General features: G+C 30.7%; 1 long non-coding RNA gene across 1 annotated transcript in view; it reads left to right on the top strand.

The window, feature by feature from the left end:
• LOC309646512 overlaps positions 1–15,881 on the top strand; it is a 40,937-nt gene extending 25,056 nt beyond the window's left edge. The window contains exon 2 of the long non-coding RNA XR_014255410.1: positions 1–15,881. This exon is cut by the window's left edge and continues 20,430 nt beyond it. This is a non-coding gene — a long non-coding RNA (uncharacterized lncRNA).
• The last annotated feature ends 2,092 nt before the right edge of the window (positions 15,882–17,973 follow it).

A 17,973-nucleotide genomic window follows, 5' to 3' on the forward strand; every position in this document is an offset into this window, starting at 1 on the left:
TTCAAAAACAATTCATCTCATTATTATTTTCTTATTATGAGAAACTATATTCATTTTGTAGCATGTTTATATAAGTAACTCACATTGCTTTTAAAATGTATGGCAGGGCTCTTAATAAAAATTGACATTTCCTAGAGAAAAAAGAAATTTTAAACATTTGTCTTTCAACAAATATGTGTCCATTCCCTAGAGACAATAGCTTTTAATTGTTAATATTTTAATTCATCTAAGTTAAGATTTTATAGAGCTATTTTTAAATGTAACAACTTTATATTTTAATCAGTTGGCACCCTGATAGGATAAATGAAGATTTAATTTATTTTTCCAAATCCCCTTTCTTTTCCTACTCCTTCCAATATAGTTTTAGCACTTTTTTCATCTCTCAGTTGGGAAATATTGTAATTTAAATAATATATATATATAAATAGTCATTTCATATTTCTTCAACCACAAACTTTATCTTTCGATTCTCAACTTTGGAGCATGAAGGTAATACTATCTATATCCCTCATTGCTAAAGCAATGAAATGTAACCATATTTGCATTTACTTTTATATTTTCAATATTTGTTTTGTCACTATAATTACTTTTATGCTCAGTCTGTAGTTTCTTCAAATAGATGGAAATAAACAAATATGTTTGCATTATTATGACTATTTAATATTTCAAAGCCAAGAATTTCCATTCATTTCCTTTAACATCTTTGTTTTTTCATTTTCCTGGGATTCTAATTGCCTTCTATTTTGGGATTCTCATTTCTGGAATATTTTCGGGATCTTTCCTTTATCATTCTCTATTCTATGAGAAGTACGAATTGCAAATTTGATTTGGATAGACCTAACACTAGTAACAAGGAGAACAGTTAAGAGGCTGCTGCTTTGTAAAAGCTGAAATATAAAGGGAGCTTAAATGACAAAGGTGGCAGTAGGATCAGTTCAAATCCATCATTATTATGAGTAGAACAGCTGGAAGCACATGCTCTCCATATAGTATGTCAGTGGCATCATTTTGCATAGAAAATATTGCACAATATTGTTATATTTTCTATCACACAAGTCCCAAGATTAGAGATCATAAAGCCACTCTAGGTCATAGAGATTTCAGAATTGATAAATGTGGTAAACACATACACACTACTTTAAGAGCTATGTGTAGAGGTATATCACACTTTTATCGTATTCTTAATAGCTGCAGTAAATTTTTATTAGTTTTTTAAAAATTAAGTCATAGGGATAAAAAAATCTGTGAGTTATAATGAAATAGTTTTAATAATATGTATCCTTAATAGACAATAATTAATTGGGATATGTATGTGTTGGAGGGGGTTTAGTGGTTAGTATTTGTAAAGGATGACCTGGCTGTGGTTTGTGAGGCCTCCAAAGCAATTACTGTAGAAACCAAGATGGAAAACAATGGCATAAAGCAGATAGAACTGCTTGACTTAGTCCAAATCACAGACCTTGCTCAGCAGCATTAGATGACAGTTAACTTTTAATGAGGGATGACAAGGGGTAATTAAATCTTGACATACAATTATGAAAGAAAATATCAGGTAACAATCTTGCTATGCAATATAAAAGAAGAAAAGACATTTTCTGAAAACTTGCCTGATGCTCTGTCATCTGAAACTATTCTTTATGAGTGCAGGGTGAAGGTCAAAGAGGTATCTCAACTCCATCAATCCTTTGGACAGTTACAAATGACCTTTCGCTTTCCATAAGACATTCAATATTCTGAATTGGAGGGATACATTTTTCTGTGTTTAGAAAATGGCAAAATTGAAACCTTTCCTATTGCAGGAGGCTCACTTTTGTTGACTCTCTTGGACAGCCTGTTCATTCCCCAAAGCTTGTTCAAGCTATGATCTCATTTGCATTAACTACCTAATCTAGAGAAAAACGTCAATTTGATATTGTGTGTCTGAAAGTTTTCTACTTGCTGACTAACTTTTGCTCAAGCTTTAAAAACCCAACATTGGCCTATTAGAGAATGATAATACTTCCTTTAAAATACTTGAGCGATTTTTAACTTCAGAGAAGTAATCCAAGAGTTTTGCATTTACATTAGAAAGGTAATAAGGGGAATGGAAGCAAGATTTTAATTCTTGAACTTTTCCCCTCTCTGATAGTCTTAAAAAATAGTTACTTTTTAGTAACATTTTAAATACTCCAAAAAGTTCCAGTTCAGAAATAAGACTCTTCTTGCTCTAATGAATTCAGATTTTTATAATACTCAATTTTTCTCATTTTTCCATATAAAAGGTCACAGTAATCAAGCTGTCATCAACTTATGTAATATATAACAGTACAGCTACTGGCTAAAATTACATGTATAAGTACCTTAAGATAACACAAGACTTATACTATGCTTATGAATAAGTGCTTTGTGACATGTAGTTACAAAGTTATAAGCATTAAAAGTGCATGTGACACAAGTTCAAAGAGTAAGGTATTTTATTTTTTACTTATTTACTTCATTATTCCTTTAATATAGAAGAATTGGGTCTCTCCTACAAGTTAGAGACTGTTCTAGGCAATGAGGATACAGCCAGTGTACAAGACAAACAGTATCTCAGTCCTTGTGGAAGTTCCATTGTGAAGAGAGGAAGAAGTATATAAGCAAATACATAAAAAAAATCATTCCAAATACTGTGAAATCCACTGGAAAAAACAAACCAAAGTAATAGATAGACAAATGGAAACTGGAGCAGAGTACTTTTTACACTGTGTGGTCAGGAAAACTTTGAATAAAGTGTATATTCTTGCCTGCCAGGCTATTAAAATTGTGAAACAAATATATGTAATTTAATGAGTAACTGACTGAGGTTTTGGTCACTGATTGCATTCTTCCCAAAGCCATTTCTCCAGCTGAACCATTCATACTGATTTTAACCTATATTCATTATTTATTCTTCTAAAAGGGAAAGGTAGTTTTTGATCATTGATTAATCTTACGGAAGATTACAGAAATGCTTACTTCCTTAAATTGTTGTATTTTCTGCAATACAACTGTAACAAAATTAATATTTTTTGTGAGATAATTTTCTAAGTTTAATTATGGAAGAAGTTAATATAACAGCTGGTTGCTTTCGTTTTCTAATGTTGTCTTTATGTTTTTTGTAAATTATAGAATTTGGAAAATAATTATACAATTATTCAAAATTCCATCATATAGTGTACAAAAGAGTATGCATTGTTCTAAAATGGTCTTTTTTGACAGTTACATGATAATTATGTCCTCTACTCTTGGATTTCTATATAATATTAAAGGTTTACTTCTGAGAGGCAGAGAATAATTTTTTTTGGTCAATAAACAGATACAGACAACTAAAGATAACCCAAAAAGAATTAACAAAGCAAAAATAAAAATAAAACTGGATAAATTATTTATGATGGTTGATATTCTTAATACATTTAAAAATAGTTGTGAAATTTAATTCAAGGGAAGTAACTTTACTCTCTGAGTTGTGATTCATTCCACTCAGAATCTAGTTGGTTTCATGTTAGTTGATGCAAAGATTTTGTAGAAATATGGATGCAGTTCTGTTACTTGTCTCACCTGAGAGCAAACATTTAAGATTCAGTGGCAAACCTATCAAGAGTTAAGAAAAATAATAAACTTCAGATTTAAAACTTAGTTGTAGCAAGATCTATTTTCAGCAGGAAAAAAAGTAACTCACCTTTTTATACTTCAGAATTCCACTTATAAAATTGTCTTCTAACCTACAAATAATTGTTTTAATTTTTGCACTTTATAAAATGAGATACAAAATATTTTATTCCCAACTCAGACTCACGTGAATCAGATCTTTGCTAGTATCTGACTTTTCTAATTGGTTCAAGGATAAAAATTATAGGGTGCAAGCAAAACAGGAAGAGGTCTGGGATCTCCAATGCCTCTCCCCATGTTCTACCTGCTGTGTTAGAACGCACTCCAACCAGGATAACCTGTGAGATCTTTAATAATATGTACAGGCACATCATTAACACAGAAGGAGTGATTTTGGTCATGAAATATCTTCATCTTATACTTAGTTACATAGATTACATAACATTCTGCATGGAACCCTAAGGATTCATTTCAGGTGAATTTGCAGATTCCAGATTTGGTTACCATCAGCAATCCTAGCCATGTTGGTAGGTCCTGTATATTCATAGATAGGGATTCTCTTGTTAGCAAATACCAACTTTTCTTTCACCAAGAGGGCTGTCATTCGTCTGTTTAGAAGATTTGACTGTGTCAAATTCTTTCTATCCCTGGGACATCAACCCTCTTCACCCAGAAGAAAATGTAAAACACAGCTTCCATTTAACCATTTACTTCCCATGAGCAAACGAGTATACTTATTTCAAATTATTCATTTCAGGTTCACAAACATTGGTAGAGGAGCCACTTTTAATCTGTGTTTATGAGGAGTATTTCCACCAGCAAGCATCAATGAGAAGATGAAAGACACTTTGCATACCCTACTACACTCCTCCTGCTAAACAAGAAGAAATCCTAGCTCCATCTACAAATAACAAGGATAATAGCCAATGGATCATTGCAATGAAATCATTGATACAAATCATAGAAAGTAGTTTCATTACTGCTTCTCTATACACAATTTGAAATTAATGAAAAATAAAATAAAGAAAATAATTTCATCCAGTTACATTTCTCTGTAGTTGAATAAAACCTGAGAGAGAGTGCATATTGGTTAGGGATCCAACTCTGCAGTCACAGTGCCTGGATTAAAATCTGGAAATTTGTTCAATCTCTGATTGCCTTCATTCCCTCAACTATAAGATAAGGAATATAATTGTACTTTATTTATAGTGTTATTGTAAGAATTAAATAATATATGTAAGGCCTTTAAAAGCAGGTATTCTCAGAAACAATACCAGCTAAACCATCATTTCCATCATCCAAGTTGTGACTGTGCTGTAAGACTTGCTTTATTCAGTTTTTCTATTTTAATAGACAATTATCAAGATGCAATTATACTCAGTTAACTTATTCTCACATTATTTGCATGCTACTGTTATGTTTCTTAAATTTGTTTTTTATGTTACTATTGTACTAAAATTTAGTTCTCATTAACTGTAATGGGTTAATGGCTCTAATGTCATTAATTAAAACATAATGATAAAATGTTAAGATAAACATCTAACTTAAAATAATATTGCAAGCTTAAATAAGAACAGACTTCAGTAAAACTATGGATTGTGGATTTCTGTTACGACTTTGCAATGAGCATAGGCTATAATTATCTTCCACAAGTAGCTGAAAAAGAAACAAAGCACAAATTAATAAATACAAAATTAGTATCAAAATACTAGTATCTTATCAAACTAATAAGCTGTTTACACCATGTCCAGTGTGTTTTTGCCTTAAAATGTTAATGAGTTGCATCTTCATTTTCAAAGTATAGTTTCTAGTAATATGATGGAGACACCCCAGAATACTTCCAAAATGCTTTCCTATATTAAATGAATGTTGTCCAAAAAGGTAAAGAAGAGACCAAAACTACAGCAGCATTTTTCAAAGTTGCATTTTCTGTAACAAAAGAAGAATGATACAGTATTTCTGAGAACTTCATAAAGCTAGTGCAAAGTAAATGACAAACACGGCCAGTGAAGAAGGTCTATTGGTTATCTGCAAAATCCCTTTGCCAAGTAGCACTGTGGTACAGGGTGTAATACCAAAGGCATATATAACAGGAGAGGACAGCATGGAGTGGATGCAGATATTTCTCTTTACAGGTGGATGACTCCATCAAGAAAAAGAGTATGAACTTCTCTTAGCAATTTGCCATAATATATGGAGAAAAATAATATATGACAGAATGATATTTTTTTCTTTTATAACTGGAAAGTCATGTTCAAAGAGAGGTTTGCTTTTTTTAAAAATTTGGTAGAAGTATGGATAATTATTAATACTTTTATTTTGGAGTCATTATGCTGACTGAGAAATGTACTTTTAATCAGTTCTAATGAAGCAGCAATCACTGAAAAGGAGTCTGCTCTAAATGAAATTTCCAAGTGGTCCTCCAAACAGAATATTCGGAAGGTGCCAACAGGGCTTTTTACTATGATTTTAATATTAAAAGAAATAGTAAAATTAGTGTATTAGGAATGGACTAAGTTCCAATCACAGCTAACTAGAGAACATTTTTCTGCTTTCAGAGAGTTCAAGATTTTACTTTTCCATTCTGAAACATGCATCTTGTGAAAAATCTTTGTGCTGGTTTGTAAAATGGATAAAACAAACATTTCTTTGTGACATTAATACTGTTAGAAAGTTCTATTTCCATGATAGTACATCCAAGTGACATAACTCAGTGATAAATGCATCAACTTAAAATGCCTTAATTTATCAACCTAGGGTCAAAAAATTTATTATGTTTATAATGTTGACAATTACATTTTGGCATTTTAAGGAGATAAGCAAATAACTTGATCAATGACAATGTAACTCTTCCAAAAATTCTATTTTTCTATTTCTGGAGTAAAAAAATAAAAATATACATGCACACACATACACACACACATATATATGTATATATTAGTTATCAATTGCTAATAACAAATTACTACACACCTAGCCCTTTAAAATTTCACATACTTATCTCAGTTTTCACAGATCAAGAGTTCAGGCAAAGCTTAACTGGGTTCTCTGCTTAGAATCTCAGAAGGCTGCAATCAAAGGGCCAGCCAGGCTGTGTTCTTATTTGGAGGCTTGACCTGGGAAAAATCTGATTTAAACTTACTCAGGGTGTTGGGAGGATTTATTTTCTGGTGGCTGAATGATTGAAGTCCTGGTTTTCTTGCCAGCTGTCAGCCAGGGACTGTTCTCGGTTCCTAGAGACCATCTTCAGGTCCTTGGCCTGTGGTCCCCTCCATAAGCCATCTCACAACATAGGAGCTCACTTCTTCAAGGCTAGCAGGACAATCTCTCTTTTGATTAACTTAAAGTCAACTATTAGGGACCTTTATTATGTATGTTAAATAACTTCACTTTGCTGTATAATATAACCCAATCATAAGAGTTAAACTTGGTCACTTTTTCAATATTCTATTAGTTTGAAACAAGTCACAGCCCAGATTCAATGGGAAGAGATTGCACAAGATGTAGAGATGAGGGCATGGTAATCATCTTAGAATTCTACCTATCAATATATTACGGGATGTATTAAAAACTGCACCCTTTAATATTTCAAAGTCATGAATTCAGCATACATTGTTCCCAGTTGGATATTACTCCATAATTTCTGGATAAGTTTTCCTCTTCAATATCTTTAACTCTCTGAAAGACTTAACCATGGTTTATTGCTGTTAACTATTGTGACCTAAAATTGTGAATTGGGATTCTCTAACTCTAATAACAGAGTATATAGCTACCACTAAACAATTTTGAGTAAGTTAGTCCCAGAAACTGTCAAATATCTGAGCTTAGGTAGCTTTATAAACATCAAAAATTTAGAAAGGCTTGGAATAGAAAGTAATACAAATATTTGCAGGGAGAACTATGAGAATAAACAATTATGAAGACATAAGTGGCTGTTTTTCCAATTACATTTTCTCTATAAACAAATAATGTGTGTTTATGCTCTTACCCTTTTTAAAAAATACGTTGTTAATTTTTTCTTATTTAATTGTAATGAATCTATACATATGGAGTAGTAGTTCATCTTTTATTTTCTACTTTTCATTTTGATTTACTTTTAAATTCAATTTTTATTAGGTCAAATATAGAGATATACGTACATAATATGTATTATAGTAACAGATAATATTAACAGAAAATATTAATGAAATAAAAGTGATGATCCTGATACAGTTCTCACATATCAGCTTTAATAAATGGAAAGAGAAGGTAAGAAACCAGTAGAGATAAAATATACTTTTCAATAACAGCTGATAGGAGAATTAGCTGTTCGGAAAATAAAATAAAAATCAAGGGACTTTTCCATTATACTCCATAAAACAAATTTATTTTAAAGGAAAAGAGTTAAATATATATAAAGCACTAAAAAAATCTAGGAAAAAATAAGATTATTTATCTGAAAGAAGTCTTTCTAAGCATATAAATGATGAAAATAAGCAAATAAATGATCAAAAAATTTGGGCAAGAAAAATTTAAAACTTCTTGAGTTAAAAAATGTTATACCCAGAATTAAAATAACAGTGGAGAAAATAAAAACAAACTAATTGCCTTAATAGGTCTAGATTTCTTGTAATTCAATAAGGAAAATTCTAACAATACCAGTAAACAGTAATAAAGATCACAAACAGCGTTATGTTTTTCCATGAGTTTAAATTGTCATAATATTTAAATTATTTTTTCATGCAAGTCATATGTATTACTATTTCTTCCTAATATTTATATATCATTTTGCCCATTTATTTAATTGCACCAGCTAACATAAAAATACTAAATAAATGGAGTTGATAAGAGAAATATTAAATAGTAATTCTTCGTTATACTTTTTCATTTTTTCCATGTCCTTCAGATAATTTAAGTTTTCAACTCTTTCTGGTCTATTTGAGTAATATATAAACTCTTCCACTTTCTGTTATTTTCATATTTATTAGCACTGTGTTATACAAATAATTCTCTTTTAATTCATTTAATCTCCTCTGTAACTGATGTTCTTTCTCAATTGGTATTTTTAGGTTTTTTTTTTTTTTAATGTACCAACAAACAAATTTTGTTCTTATGGTCGTACTATATATTTCCTGAATTTTTCCCAAGAACCCAATATTGAAACGCATTTATCAAATTTATTGTTTCTCTGATTTTTAATTATAACGTTCTGCCTTTTTCCTCTCATTTTATTTAGCTATTTTCTAATTTCTTGAGTTGAATGTTATATTTATTTTCAGTGTTTAAAGGCTATGTATAACACAGATCCAGATGACTTTTTTTTTTTTTAAGAATTTATACTTTTCCAACAGTTTCAGATTCACAGAAAAATTGAGAGGAAGGTACAGAGATTTCCCATATACCTCCTGCCCCACATAAATAGCCTCCCCCATTATCAGCATTCCCCACCAGAGTAGTACATTTGTTGCAAATGATGAACCTACCTTGACATTTTATAATCACCCAAAGTCAACAGTTTACATTAGAGTTCAGTCTTGGTGTTATAAATTCAATGAGTTTGGACAAATGTATAATGATATGCATTCATCATTATAGTATCATACAGAGTATTTTTACTGTCCTAAAAATCCTCTGTGCTCTGCCTATTCATCACTCTTTTCCTCTTACCCAACCCCTGGCAACCTCTGATATTCTCTTACTGTCTCTATTGTTTTTCCTTTTTAAAAATGAAACACTACATACCATGAAATGGTATGAAATGAAAGGCTACATACCATATAGCCTTTTCAGATTGACTTATTTCACTTAGTAATATGCATTTAAGGTTTCTCTATGTCTTTTCAGGGCTTGATAATACATTTCTTCTTAGCACTGGATAATATTCCATTGTCTGAATGTACCACAGTTTATTTAACCATTTATCTGCTGAAGTGTATCTTGGTTGCTTCCAAGTTTTGGCAATTATTAATAAAACTGCAATAAACATCTTTGTGCAGGATTCAGGATTGCTGGATTATATGGTAAGAGTATGTTTAGTTTTTCAAGAAAACTCTTCCAAAACGGCTGTACCATTGCATCCCCACCAGCAATGGATGAAAGTTCCTGTTGCTCTACATGCTCACCAACATTTAATGTTGTCAGTGTTCCAGATTTTGGACAGATGTGGAGCATCTTTTCACATGGTAATTTGTCATCTGTATATCTTTGGTAAGGTGTCTGAAAAGAAAGTATAAATTCTTTAAAAGAACTTTACAGACACCTCTAATAAGATTTTTTCCTTATTGTTGAGTTTTAAGAGTTCTTTATATATTTTGGGTAACAGTTTTTTGTGTGTTTTTTAAAAATCAGAGATGTCTTTTGTAAATATTTTGTCCTCATTCATGACTTCTCATTCTCTTGAGATAACTTTCACAGAAAATAAGGTTTTCATTTTAATGAAGTCCAGCTTATCTATTATTTCTTTCATGGATCATGCATTTGATGTTGTATCAAAAAAGACATCAACTTTCTCAAGGATATCTAGGTTTTGTCCTATGTTATCTTCTAGGAGTTTTTTAGTTTTGCATTTTACGTTTAGGTTTTTCACCTACTTTGAGTTAATTTTTTGGGAAGTGTGTAAGGTATGCGTCAAAAGTCATTATTTGCATGTGGATGTCCAGTTGTTCAAGCATCATTTGTTGAAGACTATCTTCGCTCTATTGTATTGCCTTTGCTCCTTTGTCAAAGACCAGTTTTCTGTATTTATAGGGGTTTATTTCTGGGCTCTTTCTTCTGATTCATTGATGTGTTTGCCTTTTCTTTCACCAGTACCACACTGTCTTGATTACTGTAGCTTTATTGTGAGTCTTAAAGTTGGGTCAGTCCACCATCTTTGTTCTTCTCTTTCAATAATGTATTGGCTATTCTGGTTCTTTTGCCTGTCCATATAAACTTTAGAATCAATTTGTTGATGTCTACAAAATAACTCACTGAGATTTTGATTGAGATTGCATTTAACCTATAGATCAAGTTGGGAAGAACTGACATCTTGACAATATCAATACCTTCCAATCTAAGAACATGGACTATACTTCATTTATTTAGTTCTTCTTTGATTTTTTCACCATATTTTTAAAGTTTTCCTCATATAGATCTTGTTCATATTTTGTTAGATTCACAGCTAAGTATTTCATTTTGGGAGGTATTAATGTAAAAGATATCGTGTTTTTAATTTCACATTCCACTTTTTCTTTTCTCATTTATAGGAAAGTGTTTGACTTTTATATGTTGACCTTGTATTTTCCAATTCTTCCATAGTCACTTCTTAGTTCCAGAAGAATTTTTTTTGTAAATTCTTTCAGATTTTCTACATAAACTATCATGTCATATGTGACCAAAAAAAATTTTTTTTTCTTCCCAATATAAACACTTTTTCTCTTCTTGTCTTGTCTTATTGCATTAACTAGTACTTCCAGTACAATATCAAAATTAACTGGTGAGGGAGGGGAACTCTTGTCTTGTATCTTGGCATGAATATTATAAGCACTTAATTGATTGTCTAGTCATTCAGATTACTGTGCCCTGTGTCCAAGAAGGTGCTGGAGTCTGATGATAAATTGTTGTTTTACTAGTCTATTCAGATCAGAATTTCATTATGATAATATTGTCTTGGGCACATTACAAATTGATTGCATTTTATAATTCTCTCTCCTTGATTGAAATTGTGAAGCGTCCCAGTACTTCAATTGAAGCTCAAGTTATATTTTAATAATACTTAGGAAAAACCCTAGGTCTTATTGAAAATAAGTTTGTAAATTAGCTCTTGAGATAATTACTACTACAGGGTTCAGTCAGTTATTTTACACAGACTTCTAGTATTGTGGTGGCACCCATCTTCAATAATGCCTATCACATTATTGACTCATGAGAACATTTCACATTTTCTAAAATGTGCTATAGGTAATAAAAGCTCAAGATTCTTAGAGAAGGGAGAAGTTTTATTAGTCAAATAAATTTGGAAAATTTTATTCTATATCTCCCTCTTGGAAATTTACAGTGCACATTAACCTTTTGAAGCTCAGGGAAATACTGCTAGGAGTAAACAAAATTTAACTTTTTACTCATTTTTTTTCCAAATAGAAGACACCATATCTCAGTGATATCCAACAGATTTATTTTTATCTTACCCACATAATTATTTTTATCCAGATAACTTAAAATGGCAAATGGCACAATATTTTTGCTAAAGTTATAACCTAATTTTGTTCTGAATATGGATCACTTTATTTTACAAGTCTCAATGTTTCCTCATTCTCAGTATTGCACCCCATGGATTCTTCTTCCTTACAATTAAGAAAGTGCTTATTTTAAAACTCATACTCAAATGTGATCATGTCACTCTCATTCTGAAGAATGTCAAAAATGTCAACCATTTTGAATACGATGATGTCGAAAATTGTTAGCATGACATATGTGAACTTTAATGAACCTATGTAATTTTTATCTCTACAAACTTTATTCTTCTTCTGTTTCCCACACAGTGGGTATTAATGGTCAGCTTTCTTCTTTATTCCCCCTTTTCCCTTCCTGAGTAGTCAAATACATTTCTAGGGATATGGGATCTATCTCTCTTCCCTCTTCTTTGTGCCTTTGTACATATATTCCTGAATTCCTCTAAATGTTGATATATTACAAGCTTCTGGGCCAGAACTTCTAAAATAAGTTACCTACATTCAGAGTACAAATGAGATACTGTTCAAAGTAATTATTTTTTTCAAAATATCTCAGCCACTCACTGATATAAAGTCTCTGGATGTGTTTAGTTTATATTCAGGATGATATTTAATATCCATGATAGTCTAACTTAAAATTTCATTACTTCATTCCTTATGAAATGTATGGAGTTGTTGATAGACATAAAGCTAGACTCAATAATAATAATAGAGTATACCTAGCATTTTTGCACTCATTTGCAGAGGACAATTATGTGTATGTACAGAATATTTGCAATACATAGAAAACAATGAATTTATGTATTGTCTGATATATAATTGTAAACATAAAGCTGTTTATTTTAGTAGCACCCTTTCTGCATACTCTAATTCATGTATCATTGAAAAGAATCATGTCTTACAAGGAAGTAAAAGTAAATTCTGGGGGAAATAAAAATTATTTTGCAAAGTAATCTCCAGCTAAACCTAATATTACCAAAAATTTTGTGCTCCCTTATTTTCTACATATTCTCCTTTGTATACTCAATGCCTGAAAGAATACCTATTGTATAGTAGACAGTAAATAGATATGCATTGAATTAATAAATAAATGAATAATGAGTAATTCAAGTTTTGAAAAACAGTGTCTTAAGATGACCTGTTCTTTCGAGGTTTTTTTTCTTCATATCCTCAAAGACAAAGTTTTTAGTGATACTCAACAAATTTTGCTCTAAGTCTTCACTGATTTATTGATAGTTTCTCTTGATTGTAGTACCTATATCTGAACTGTTGCATTCAAATAAACTGGACCTATTTATTATGAAGAAGATTTATATTACAAGTTGTCAACTGAGTCTTTACAAAGACAGTGGATGTCATGCTCCCTGTTTCAAATTTCTTTTAGAATGAATAATAATATCAGATTTGGTTAGACTAAGAGACATCATTGGTGAATAAGTGGGCGTTTTTTCTATGCATCACTGTGGTTTTTGTATATGTCAGACAATGTGTTACTTATTTTGTGTTCTTTAAATTCATACAACAACCATAAGAAGAAGAAAATATCTCTTCATGACTGTGGAAACTGAAGCTTGGAGTTGTTAAATAAATAGTATAAAGGTATCAACTAAGGGGTAGCAAACTTAGAATTTGAAACCAGAAAATCTCTCTCTAGAAGCTGTGTCTTAAAGTAAATACTACACTATATTTCCTGCCTCAGGGAAAGTCCTTCATATTCTTTCTCAAAGTAAATATGGTATCTGGCATGGTATCTGGCACAGAGTAGGTGCTCAAATAATTTGTTGGAAAAAAATGCTTAATCTAATGTAAAGTCTGCTATAACTAAGCAAATACTGGGAATACAAACTCATTTTTTATAATAGGAAGGATGTAGAAATTCTGTACTAAAATGACTTCAGATATTCTTTTTAGCTCTTTATGGATGTATAAGATTTATATAATTGGCAGAAAAATGGAATGAACTTATTATCATGAAACTTTTTTAATCCAATGCCACCTAGATGGATATGTAAGATATTCAAGTTTAAATATTTGAACAGTATTTTAAAAGTATATACTGCAATTATATGGGAAAGTAATACAGAGCTTTCACCCTACAAATTGTTTTCAAAGTTCTTTTTAATATTGAAATATTTACCACTGCATATTTTACATAATCTATTCAAAATTTACAGGATTCAAATTCTACACATCCTCTCCTAAATTTGTACCAATCATTGACACCATTTAAAGAAAACAAGAGTCTTACAGGTAATCTAAACCTTTTAAGGCTCATTTCTATTTACTTTATTTACCAAATTCAATATGCATATTTATACCATAACAAATTATACATTTTTCCATCCAAAAATTGTCCCTGCTTTCCCATACAGTCTTCATTTTTATATTCTATCGATACCGTACTAGCACTTTTTCACAAACATGTGAAGCTCTTACAGTCTTTATTTCACCCCCTTTCCACAGGTCCATTTCAAATTCAGTTCGTACAATTAAATGTTTTATTTATAATGTTCTTACTCCTTATGTAAAATATGCCTATAAAGATTTTGAACTAACAGAGGGAATTCACTCACTCTTCCCATAATTCCTTCCAGGAGCTGGAATACCAATCTTCTTTAGTCATCATAACCCCTTTAAGTATATTTCATAAACTTAATTTTTTTCAATCTATAAATATTTATATATTTATAAAATAAATCCAACCCTTTTGAGATCTGCAAAGCTGCTTCAGATCTGTACATGTTTCAAATATTTGTCCTGGTAACACTATATATTCTTTCAGATCACACAATTATTTTGTATGAGGGGCTGAAGACACTCAACTTTTAAATAAAAAGGAACAGATTAGACTTTGCTATTGAAGGTATAAATAACAACCAGTCCATAAAAGACACAATCAACAACTAAGAAATACAATTAATCTTGGAAGGCATTCATAAAAATAATTATTTAAAAAGAAATTTAAAGCAAGCAACCACTCTCCTCCACTTCCTGCTTTATAACATTCTTTTACTTGATTTAAATTTTTCTTTCTTTGTTCTGATAATATTTCCTATGCTTATTTTTTAAAGTTATGTGAAATATGTTTTATCTGTCTTAGGTCAATAGTTCTAACAGAAAATAACCCAAGAGGTAAAAAAAAAAAAAAAAAAATTACACATATCTCTACACAACTATGTCTGGAAACAAAGTATTTAAATCATGTTAAAAACCTTAGGCACAAATGAAAATGAATAAAATACGGATACACATTTCAACATGCATGAAACTAATAAACATTATGCTGAGTGAAAAAAGCCAGTCATGAAAGAACACATATTATATGATTCCATTCATGTGAAATATCCAGAAAAGGCAAATCTACAGAGACTAAATAGGTTATTGTTTGCCCAGTACTGAGTGTAGGAATGAGATGTGGCTGCAAATGAGCACAAAGTTTCCTTTTAGGATGATGGGTATGTTCTAAAATTAGACTGTGGTATAGTTGTACAATTTTATAAGTATACTAAAATTCAATGAACGGTACATTTGAAATAGATCAATTTTATGATAGGTAAATTATATCTCAATAAAAGGCGTATCATCTTCCAACCCAGAAAGTCGTATATGAAGAAAGGCATTAGTGCTCCAGTGACTGTGGAAAAAACTGTTGATCTAGAAGTAGAATGCAAAAAAAACCTAGTATTTGAATGTAAATTTCTCTAACTTAAGCTTTCTCCTTGATTCATGCTTGATCATATTCTCAGCTGGAAATGGTGACATTGAAATTATAGATGAACACCTTGAAGCTATTGAGTAGAGATTGAATCTCAAAGGTTTTAAGGTGAAACTCAATATTTAATATGAAAAGTTAACCACCTGATGTTCTTAGAGGGTAAAAAAGCTATTTTTAAATTATCACACATTTTTCCCTTTTTTATCAGTGAAATAAAAACTTTTAAAACTTTCATTGTTGCAAGAGGGAAGAGATATGGGAACATATGTATATGTATAACTGATTCACTTTGTTATAAAGCAGAATCTAACACACCACTGTAAAGCAATTATACTCCAATAAAGATGTTAAAAAAAAAAAAACTTTTATTGTCCTTAGCATCAATATTATAGTTGTATTTTCTTATCTGTTGTCTGCAGAAAGCTCAGAATATAAGGAAAAATAGATGTGCTGATACTGCGTGATACTGTGTAAGGATTGCATTCCACTACTTAGTTTGTGAAAACTCATATCCTAGTTTGCTCTGGCAGGTAAGCTAGTATAAACTTAGGGAATGGATGAATAGATGATGGAGTGGACTAGGGGCTAATGTGGCAGATAGTTGTGGAGGTAGCTGAAATAATGTTTTTGAAATACCTTTAATTTCTCAAACCAGGTGTCCCATGGATATAAGGTACTGGATCTGATTGTACAGTAATTTAACTCTATAGTGAGAAAATTGCTCACCAAAATGGGGTGAATTATCTCTTCCCGAAATACGAAAGTTCCAGTGCACTAATGTACTGGAAGTGATTATTTACCAAACGTCATTCTGATCCTTTGAAGTTAATCCAATTCACATGGTTAAAATGTGTATATCTAGTGACTATTTACATTGGCTAATACCATCTTTTCATGTTTAAATTTATATTTAAAATATTTGTGTCAGTGGATTTGTGTAGCTGCTGTTTTACAACCACTGGACACATGCATAGTAAAAAAAATGAAAAATGTTAATAATCAGGTAGGTTCTTTTTCTCTTTATACTTTTGAAATGAAGTTTTGCACCAGACTTTAAAAGTTAACAATTGCTACATTGGCAGAAATTAAAGAAATTAAAAAGCATAAAAAATGAAAAAAGATCTTCCATAGAAAATATCTGGTTACTTGTTTCTCCATAAAATTTGCTAGCTGGGAGTGTCAATTGTGTTAATGGAGAGAGCAATTTGAAGCTGTAATCAGGATTAAGCCTCCATAAGACTCTTCATTTTTCTTTTCCATTTGATGACAATTTTCTGTAATTAATATCAGTCCTTTTTTACATCAACCAACTGCCTTGATATTACAAATAGAACATTGTGCTGTGGCTTTAGGTAAGGAGTAAATTAAGAACAGATGAATTCTTAATAACAGTCTTCTCTCACAAAATGTTCAAGATTATAAAACAATATGAGGAAATAATCACTGAAGATGTGAAAATATACACGGAAAAATTTACCTTAAAAATGGTGATTTTTCTGAAATTCTATTAATTTAAGTTCATCTGGACCTTTATGTTTACATGGGCATGCCAAGGGATCTAGAAAATGCATTGCAATATATAAGGATCAGGTTCATGTACATTTATAGATGAATATACATCTATTTTAATACTAGAAATAAGATTAAAAATGGACATGGTAAATCAATTGAATTTTAAACTTTTAAATGAGGTTATTAGTCATGAACATGTAAAATTAACTCTAGTTTGTACAAGTACAATAAACTCATAAGAAATTTCTAGTTTTTTGTTTTTGTTTTTGTAGGAAACAAAAGAATGAAAACTTATACATTAAATTATTGCCAATGGTTATGTCCCATCAGACTATAGGGAAAAAAATCATGTTTATGCATATTTCTTTTCTTTTCACTCATTAATAGGTTATTCTTTATTTCTGTATGATACATATATTTCTCTGTTGTTTTTAAAGTAAATAAATGTATTCAAAATAAAACTGCTGTGATCATTCTTATTTGGAGAACTTAGAGGCACAAAACAATAGAAATATGAGTTTTAAATTAAACAATTCTTTTTTTTTTCCTTTTATCGAAAATCAAATAGTTAATGATTCTAAATCAGATAGTTATGCTTTGAATGGATCTAAGTGGTTCTTCATTCTGGGAAATGTAAGACTACCCTTTAGTGCATAAATGGAATTAAAGTTATTAACAAATCAACTATAACTAAAATAAAATAGAATGATGCAAAGTGATCAAATTGTAGTGATACTAATATGAAAAATAACATTTAATTCTTATTAACAGCCAGAATACGAATATCCTGTCTCTCAGTTTTCTTTCAGTGAAATGGGGATATTAACCCTGACCACTGACCCAGTCAATATCATACACATTAACAAAAAAGTTAAAAATTAGGGTAATAACGCTGCAATTCAAACAAGTACCTCCTGGAACCACAGAATGGAGTAACGAAATACATAA

This window comes from Balaenoptera physalus, assembly GCF_965194825.1.
Source record: "Balaenoptera physalus genome assembly, chromosome: 17".
Classification (NCBI taxonomy): domain Eukaryota; kingdom Metazoa; phylum Chordata; class Mammalia; order Artiodactyla; family Balaenopteridae; genus Balaenoptera; species Balaenoptera physalus.